The sequence below is a fragment of the Podarcis raffonei genome, chromosome 2, assembly GCF_027172205.1.
Source record: "Podarcis raffonei isolate rPodRaf1 chromosome 2, rPodRaf1.pri, whole genome shotgun sequence".
NCBI classification, from domain to species: domain Eukaryota; kingdom Metazoa; phylum Chordata; class Lepidosauria; order Squamata; family Lacertidae; genus Podarcis; species Podarcis raffonei.
This window is the reverse complement of record NC_070603.1, coordinates 12017409-12027412: the sequence shown is the minus strand read 5'-3', so window position 1 is coordinate 12027412 and position 10004 is coordinate 12017409. Positions and strand designations below refer to the sequence as shown.

Sequence of the window (10004 nt, the reverse complement as noted above, 5' to 3'; positions counted from 1 at the left end):
TACACATGTGACGTTGTGACTCTCCCCTCTCCCAATTGCCCTTGCAAGCTGGAGCCTCTGGCCCTAACTGTTCGTCTACGAAAAATTTCACCACACGCCACTGGCACATACCCACGCTTCTGGGAACTCAGTTGGTGTGGTATGATACTTTCATCTCCACGCATCATTATGCTGCAAGAGAGAGGGTGATGCCTGCTGGAACAAGAAGGGGAGTGGGAAAACCAGCAGCCAGCACTGCAATGGAATCCTGCGCAGGCCTAGATTTCTACCTCCTCCATAAAAATCACAACTCCCATTCTGAATCGGTAATATTAACAGGAAAGCAATGAACGGTGTCAAATGGAAGTGGCTTGTAGTGATAAAGCGGGATATCAAATCCAAACTCCTCTTCTTCTTCTTCTTCTTCTTCTTCTTCTTCTTCTTCTTCTTCTTCTTCTTCACCACTACACCACAAGGCCCCATCAGAATAGGAGGGGGCCTTGAAGTTGCCCATCAGTAGTTAGCCACACCTGAATAGTAGACTGAGGAAACACACAGGTGACATCACCACCTTCCTCACTATGGTGAGATGGATTATATTTCATAGCTGCTCTTTCAAAAAGCTGATCTGTAAATTGAGATGAACATACGTAGTTTTCTGTTTATTTTCTTCCCTCTTTTTTGATGGCGATGGTGCATTTCCTCTTTTCCACAACGCATCACTGGCCACCCGAGGTGGAGTGGCAGTCTTGGGGTCTCATATTTTAGTGATACCCTGTGTGATGCCAAAATTCCTCCCCTGCCTTAAATCGCAAAAGGAGATCAAAGATTATTTATGTACTCCACGATGGCGGCAAGAACTTTATTAGCCCCAAAGTGCAAATTGCAGGGATTGCCAGCGATGGAGAAGTGGCACGTGAAGATGATGGAACATGCGGAATTAGCCAAGCAGACTGGTAGAATCCAGAACCAAGATGTCCAAAAGTTTCAAAGAGGCTGGAGTAAATTTATTGGGTATATGAATAATTATTGTAAAAAATATGAAGACACTAGCAGGATTGAAATAAATCCTGCAACGAAAACATTTTTTTTATATATAACTTTCTAGACTAAAGAGACGCGGGTGGGACGCAGGTGGCGCTGTGGGTTAAAGCCTCAGCGCCTAGGACTTGCCGATCGAAAGGTCGGCGGTTTGAATCCCCGCGGCGGGGTGCGCTCCCGTTGCTTGGTCCCAGCGCCTGCCAACCTAGCAGTTCGAAAGCACCCCCGGGTGCAAGTAGATAAATAGGGACCGCTTACTAGCGGGAAGGTAAACGGTGTTTCCGTGTGCTGCGCTGGCTCGCCAGATGCAGCTTGTCACGCTGGCCACGTGACCCGGAAGTGTCTGCGGACAGCGCTGGCTCCCCCCCGGCCTATAAAGTGAGATGGGCGCACAACCCTAGAGTCTGGCAAGACTGGCCTGTACGGGCAGGGGTACCTTTACCTTTACCTTTAGACTAAAGAGACAGAGTTGATTATAAGGACATAAAGGTCAGAAGTTGAGGTTTTAAAGACTTGAAAACACAAAACCGGTTGAAGGGATGGAGGGAAGTCACGAGCTCGGCAGAGCAAGGAGTTTATTGTAATGTTGGAAATATTGTGTTAAAAAAGAAATTAATAAAAATTATATGGAAAAAAACCAACAAAATTCCTCCCGCGCCTCTCGCCTTTCCTTCTACTTCACAGTTGTGCCACTCCCTGTGGTTCCTCTAAGGCTCTGCACCCAGTGCGACCCTAAATTCACTTCTGCTAGGTCCCCGACCGATGTTTGAAGCCAACTCTGTAAATCCCATTCATTTTGTTAACAAAATATAATACCAAGAGCGGCATATAGAGGATGTCTTCAGATAGAGAACTGCCCTCTCAAACCCATTCAAATAAAGGACTTTGCTCTATAAAGGAGGAAACATGGACACCCTACTTTCATCTGAAGCTAATGAGGTGATGAAATTAGATTGCAGAAGGGAATGTGAATCAGGATATATGGAGAGTGACAGTTACGGGTAGACACTGGCCACAATATTTGGTTTATGCCCCAGTTCAGCACTTAAGAAAAGAGCCCATCATGGTCCAAGGCACTCTGTAGGTGTCCTACAAAAAACAATAATAATAACTTTCCCCCTTTTGACCTAAGTGGATATTATTTGCAGGCAGAGTAGCTGCTGCTACTTCTATCTTCTTGCAAGCACTGGAGTCTATTCTATTTTACTGGGCCTTTGCTGACTCCTGCATTTAAATAATATTTGACTGCTCCTGCTAGCCTTTTGGTTATTGATTTTAAAATTATTATTGTGATGTGCTGCTGTTGCTGCTTTGTTGCATATTTATGGACCGTTTGGTGTTCTTTCATTCATTTTTATTGGAAAGTGGAGATGAAATAAATAAGCCAAAAACTCAGGATGAGATTTCTCAGGCAGAGAGACTTTCCCATCCCCAAATCTGATACATGTACAGCAAAATCATTTCCTCTGTGCCCCAGTGACTAAGCGCAAGGGTCATGTGGATTCTCGTCCTGGTTGCATAAATATGTAACGGGCTCCCTCCCTCCCTCCCTCCCCATTTCTAAAAGAAGGTTGTATGCGCATGCAAACATTTAGTCCAACCTGTTCAAAATTCCTTTCTCTGCTGAGAAAGCAATTTTCCCAGAAGTTTACCCTGAGGAGATTTATATATTCTTGTTAGTTCCTATAGCAGGCCGGAGCAAAGAGCCAGAGGTGCTAAATCCTACATTCCAACAGTTGTTGTGCCACACACAGGCATGTATCAAAACCATTAAACAGCCGATCATTTCCATCTTATAAAATCCTAGAATCCTAGAACTGGAAGGGATCCCAAGGGTCATCTAATCCAACCCCCTGCTATGCAGGAGTCTCAGCAAGATGACAGATGGCCATCCAACCTTTCCTTAAGAGCCTCTAAGGGAGGAGAGTCCACCACCTCTTGTGGGAGTCAGTTCCACTGTCAAACAGCTCTTACTGTCAGAAAGGTCTTCCTGACGTTTAGTTAAATTCTCCTTTCTTGTAACTTGAAGCCATTGGTTTGGGTACTAACCTCTGGAGCAAGAGAAAACAAGCTTGCTGCATCTTCCATGTGACAGCCACTTAGTTATTTGAAGCTGGTTGTCCTTTCTCCTCTCAATCTCCTCTTTACAAGGATAAAGGTAAAGGGACCCCTGGCCATTAGGTCCTGTTGTGGCCAACTCTGGGGTTGTGGCACTCATCTCGCTTTATTGGCCAAGGGAGCTGGTGTACAGCTTCTGGGTCATGTGGCCAGCATGACTAAGCCGCTTCTGGCGAAGCAGAGCAGCACACGGAAATGCCGTTTACCTTCCCACTGGAGCGGTACCTATTTATCTACTTGCACTTTGACGTGCTTTCGAACTGCTAGATTGGCAGGAGCAGGGACCAAGCAACGGGAGCTCACCCCATTGCGGGGATTTGAACCGCCGACCTTCTGATTGGCAAGCCCTAGGCTCTGTGGTTTAGACCACAGCACCACCTGTGTCCCTATCTTTACCAGGATAAACATACCCAATTCCCTCAAGTGTTTCTCATAGGCTTTCTAATTACCCTACAAACACAGTATGTCTCTGATAGAAAAGCAGGCCGTTCCTTTGCATCTTAAAGAAAGGAGCCAGAATTTTCAAGTTTCTATTGCTCCCCTTCATTCAAAAATTTGTGTCCCAGCCAAAGGAGGGGAGATTTTATTTATTTATCTAATGCATTTATACCCCACCTTTTTCTCCAGGTTGCTCAAGGTGGTGGTGTATAGGGGTTCTTTTCCTCTCATCATTTAAAGCCCCAAGGAAAGAAGGCTCAGAGGCCAGGGAGTTGTGGTGAGACAATAATGGGTGGTCAGAGCGAGAACTGGGAGGAGTAGGTATCAAAAGCTGAAGCGGTAACAGGGTTTAGTGAGCAGGGAGAGTCTGTGGCAGAGAGCAGTCTAGAATCAGAGGCAGAAGTGGAGACTGGAGAGCGGGGGGAGGGCAAGAGACAAAGATCAGACAGGGAGTCTCCTACTCCTGCTGCAACTGGCTGCCCTCTCCCTGGTCTCACAGAGCCTGAAGAGGTATGAACAGGGCGGAGCAAAGACAGGCAAGCCAAAGACCTCACAACTGCCTCATTGGGGCAGTTGCTGTGCTCACTAGGTCAGAGCTGTTTTGTTTCTATGGATAAAGAGCTGACTTCAATGGCACCTTGTGTATTATTGTTGCCCTGCACCCGACTCCTGCCTTGACAACAGCATATACAGTATGCCAAACTGGCATCGAAGTGATTTGCAACTATGAAATGTATCCCTAATTAAAATACACAGTAACAAATGTGTTCAGGCATTAAAGCGTCCTGAATTAAAATAAACAGCAAAACAAACTATTAAGAAGCATAATAATTTAAATGAAAAACAGTTAAGACAATAAAACCACAAGTTCAGTTCAGGGGAAGTCTTGCAGAAACAGGTGTGCCTTCAGGAGTCGGCAGAATGCCAGCACTGATGGGGCCTCTCATATTTCAGCAGGGAAGACATTCCACAACACTGGTGCCAGTTCTCAGTCTCCACCCTTTGCACAAGGGAATGGGATTTTATCCTGTATTCTATATGATCATGTTTATTACTTACTTGCTAAAGTTCCCAGAGCAGTGTACAGCTTGATCACAAAACCACAACAGGAGAACATTTAGTTCAACAGTCTCTTCACATGGTAGCCAGCCAGTTGCCCCTATGGAAAGCCTGCAAGCAGGACAGAACGCTCTCCTCTCCTGCGGGTTCCAGCAATTGGTAAAGATTCCGACCGAGGAGGTTGGAGCATAGCTGCCATGACTAATAGCCACTGGTAGTCTTTCTCACCATGAATTTCTCTGATCCCCTTTTAAAGTATACAATTGATAAAAAGTGCAGAGATTTAAAATCACAAAGCGTGCAGCAAAGTAAAGCAAGGACATAGAGGCTGTTAGATCTTTAAAATATCACCTTCTACGTTTCTTCCAAAGTTTGCCATTTCCCTTAGCACAGAAGGAGACCACACATTTGGTAAGTTAAAAATAGTTTACTTACAAATTCTTCAAAGGTCAGATTCAGGTGCTTTTCCATACAGCAGCAAGAAAAGACTGGAAGTTTAATTTAGTTTCAAAATGGTTAGAGTTTCTAAATTATTTGCATAGAAACACAAAAACAGCTTGCTACAGCCATGCGATCTGAGCTTGGAGCAGCCAGCTTAGACATCCTTACTGGTCAGGTTCACATGGTAGAAAAAGAGAGAGAACAAATAAGAAGAAGAGGGGGAGGAGGAGGAGGAGGAGGAGTTTGGACTTGATATCCCACCTTTCACTCCCCTTAAGGAGTCTCAAAGCAGCTAACATTCTCCTTTCCCTTCCTCCCCCACAACAAACACTCTGTGAGGTGAGTGAGGCTGAGAGACTTCAGAGAAGTGTGACTACCCCAAGGTCACCCAGCAGCTGCATGTGGAGGAGCGGGGAAGTGAACCCGGTTCACCAGATTACGAGTCCACCGCTCTTAACCACTACACCATGCTGGCTCAACAAAGAGTTGAGTTGAGTTAAGCCAGTTGGATATACGAGGCTGAAGCATCTAGATCAAGGGAAGTAATAGTGCCACTGTATTCTGCTCTGGTCAGACCTCACCTGGAGTACTGTGTCCAGTTCTGGGCGCCACAGTTCAAGAAGGACACTGACAAACTGGAACGTGTCCAGAGGAGGGCAACCAAAATGGTCAAAGGCCTGGAAACGATGCCTTATGAGGAACGGCTAAGGGAGCTGGGCATGTTTAGCCTGGAGAAGAGGAGGTTAAGGGGTGATATGATAGCCATGTTCAAATATATAAAAGGATGTCACATAGAGGAGGGAGAAAGGTTGTTTTCTGCTGCTCCAGAGAAGCGGACACGGAGCAATGGATCCAAACTGCAGGAAAGAAGATTCCACCTAAACATTAGGAAGAACTTCCTGACAGTAAGAGCTGTTCGACAGTGGAATTTGCTGCCAAGGAGTGTGGTGGAGTCTCCTTCTTTGGAGGTCTTTAAGCAGAGGCTTGACAACCATATGTCAGGAGTGCTCTGATGGTGTTTCCTGCTTGGCAGGGGGTTGGACTCGATGGCCCTTGTGGTCTCTTCCAACTCTATGATTCTATGAAGACAGCCCTATTAAACATGTGGACAGGAAGTGAGAGAAGTAGTGTATCCTGTCCCTTATTATGGGCATAGCCAGGGGGCAGGGGGTAGCTGCCCCACTTAAATCAAGTAAAACAATAGAAATACTTAACTAACTGACCAATCATGTCGGTTCTGCCCCCCTAACAATGTCCTCCCACCCCCAACAAAAATCCTGACTATGCCCATGTCCCTTATCCCCCTTCCAACTGCATGTTTCATCAGTTTGTGGGTAGGAAGGGGGCAGGAGATGTAGATGCCATACCTTCTTCCTGTTCCCGCTCTCCACATGAGCACATTGCAAAGCGCAGGATTGAACCTTCCATTCACCATCTGGCCCTTGTGTTGCAATTCTCAAGTGTATCGCAACTAGCTGGCTGTCAAGAGCTTGGGAAGTGCTGTGCAAGGGGCTTTGAAATATGGGTGGGTCAAGCCACTTTTTCGATCTGTCGTCATAATGTCAGGTGACTGACAGATTGGTTGACCCACCAATCAGTCACGGTTGGTTCATGGGGGTGGAGACAGATCGCAATCTGGCCCAATGGGGCCAACCTTAATCTAGGATTCCCCCCACCCCTGTTCTATGGCATCAGATCAGAAGCCATTCCCTCTCCAATTCCACATCTGACCATTTTGAATGAAATCCTCTCCTGTATTTCCCCCACCCCCTGAACTCTCCCTGCACCTTAAAAGCACTTCTTTTTCAAGACGAGATCATGGCACAAAATCATGTGATATCACAGTGCCCAAAATGGCCACAGTCCTCTCACGAGGGGAAATGGGATATTCCCCTTTTTCCTGGGACACTTGTAGGGTATGTTATCAGAGAGCTGTCTAAACCTGCCACAGAAGGATGAATCCCTTGGCTCCATTTCTACCTTTCCTTGGTGCTAAGTGCAAATCTCTCCTTGCCTTTTTTTAAAATGCATTCCAGATGAAACACATACAGTACTTCCCTGCTACAGTGGTACCTTGAGTTACATACGCTTCAGGTTACATACGCTTCAGGTTACAGACTCCGTGAACCCAGAAATAGTACCTCGGGTTAAGAACTTTGCTTCAGGATGAGAACAGAAATCGCGCAGAGGCGGCAGCAGGAGGTCTCATTAGCTAAAATGGTGCTTCAGGTTAAGAACAGTTTGAGGTTAAGAACGGACCTCCGGAACGAATGAAGTACTTAACTAGAGGTACCACTGTATTTGATAAGACAATGACATAGGAACATATGCATACCTCATTCCACCTTTTCTACTCTTTCTGTGTCAGAAAGTATGACAATCATCATTGCTGAAAAATATGACTTTTCTATAGCTTTCTTTCTTTCTTTCTTTCTTTCTTTCTTTCTTTCTTTCTTTCTTTCTTTCTTTCTTTCTCACCAGCTGCATCTATCCAGCCTCCTATCTGAAGCCCTCACAGCCCTCTGTGGCATCTCAAGCGGTTGCCATGGAAACGATAATATCACAAACAGTGGATTATGACTCGGAGCGGGAAGGGGGGAACAGCAGGAAATGGGTTTCATGCAAATATCTTTAGCAATAAAGAGAGAGGGAGATGCATATATATATTTGGTGGCAAGTGATAGGTAGCAAATGAAAAAAGCTGACGGAGGAAGCTTTGGGAAAAGAAATATCTTGATCATGGCCCATCTACTGCCATTCACGCTCTTGATTCATAATATACATATTTTAAAGAAAAAGAAAAGGAAGCCCCTTTTCTGCACTGATCAATCATCAGCGCCACGCAGAGTATGCTCTTTCCATCCAGCAACTCTTGAGTTAAGGCCATTCAACGTGAATGAGTAGGAATTAATTAGAACACCAGATGCTTGCTGAGTTTGTCTTGACTTAGAAGCTCAATTAAAGGGGAGATATTTCTGTGCTATCCGAAGTATTTGTTATGTCCCGCCTTGCATCCTGTGGTGAAGACAAGGGTGGAAGGGATCTCTTTCTCAGCTCATGATTCAGGTCTGGCAGCTGCCACGCAAGGGAGGATGGCTGTAATGGAGTGCACTGGCTGTGTGTCCGCCACAGAGGAAGGCATATACAGTGGTACCTCGGGTTAAGTACTTAATTCCTTCTGGAGGTCCGTTCTTAATCTGAAACTGTTCTTAACCTGAAGCACCATTTTAGCTAATGGGGCCTCCTCCTGATGCTGCGCCACCAGAGCACGTTTTCTGTTCTCATCCTGAAGCAAAGTTCTTAACCCGAGGTACTATTTCTGGGTTAGCGGAGTCTGTAACCTGAAGTGTCTATAACCTGAAGCATATGTAACCCGAGGTACCACTGTAATCCATACCTGCAGCCCGAGGGAGTTTTAGGGCAGCACGACCCATGCGGCCACGCTGCTGGGGGTGCCACAACAGTGCTGTAGAACAGAGCACGAGAAGTGGGGGGTGCTTAATTTTAGCGTCACACAGGGCGCCACTGAAATTTGAGAACCAAAAAAACTGCTGCAGGAGGCTCCACTTTTGTGCATGGCCATGCATGCCAAACAGTGTTTCACAATCTAGAGCAGGGATAATAATATTATTTATTTATTTATTTATTTATTTATTCATACATACATACATACATACATACATACCCTGCCCATCCAGCTGGGTTTCCCCAGCCACTCTGGGCAGCTTCCAACAAAACATTAAAAATACATTAAAACATCAGTCATTAAAAACCTCCCTAAACAGAGCTGCCTTCAGATGTCGTCTAAACATCAGATGGTTGTTTATTTCTTTGACATCTGGTGGGAGGGCGTTCCACAGGGTGGGCGCCACTACCGAGAAGGCCCTCTGCCTGGTTCCCTGTAATTTTCCCTTCTCGCAGTGAGGGAACCACCAGAAGGCCCTTGGCGCTGGACCTCAGGCTGAACGATGGGGGTGGAGACGCTCCTTCAAGTGTTGTTGGGCTGCAATTTCCTTTTTTTAAAAAAATATTTATTAAAATTTTCCATTGTAATACATTAAAAAATCAAAAAAGAAAAAACAAAAAAGTTTAAAAACACTTAGAATTCACAATCCTTATTTTCAATAACATATTTCCCTGACTTCCCCACACCTCCCCCTCTTGTATTCCAATTCAAATTGTTGGTTCAACAAGTTCTTATCCCTAATTTTTAACCTTTTTATATTTAGTTCATTTTAAAAAACCACTTTTGCCTTATAAACATCAATAGTAATACATCAGTGCTTATTCTTAAAACCTTTTTCTAAAGTCGGCCTAAATTCCCTTCCACGATTTCCTCAATTCTCAAACAGATAACAAAAATAAAAACAAAACAGATTATAATTATACACCCTTTGGATTCCCAAACTCCCCCCCCCTTTCCCGGTTTCAATCCCCAACAAACGTCCATCAATCAATCTACTATCAGCCTGGAGATCTCACGTCCGAGGCTCTTAATTCTCTCTCAGTTCCTCTCTGCCGGTTTTTTTGATAGTCCTTGGTATTAAACACCAAATCTTGGAGAAGCACTAGTCCAATAGGGTCCATGTTTCTTCCAGCCAGACCTCCATACTTAAAAGTGGAGCCTGAATCTTGTTTCTTATGGGGCTGCAATTTCCATCATCCCTGACCATTGGTCGTGTTGGCTGGGACTGATGGGAGCTAGAGTTTGAAAACATTGGGGTGAGGGGCATCACATTGGCCTCCATGGATGTAGGACTTGGGCTGAATTATGCTAGTATCTATCAACTTTCCAGACTGCTCTGTCCCTGTTCTTTGTAGCCTTTGAAACTCCCTGGATCACCTTGAAATTTCCTTGGAATAATTCTGAATATGACGACATGTTCTCTTACCATGTCATGGTTGTGTACACTCTATGATCTCACTAG

At 45.1% G+C, this 10004-nt stretch overlaps 1 long non-coding RNA gene across 1 annotated transcript; it reads right to left on the bottom strand.

Moving 5' to 3' along the window:
• Window positions 1–547: 547 nt before the first annotated feature.
• Window positions 548–4054, bottom strand: LOC128406506 (uncharacterized). Its single transcript, XR_008328515.1, has 2 exons — window positions 3754–4054; window positions 548–782 (listed from the first exon to the last, which is right to left on the bottom strand). It is a non-coding gene; the product is annotated as an uncharacterized LOC128406506 (long non-coding RNA).
• Between the last annotated feature and the right edge of the window lie 5950 nt (window positions 4055–10004).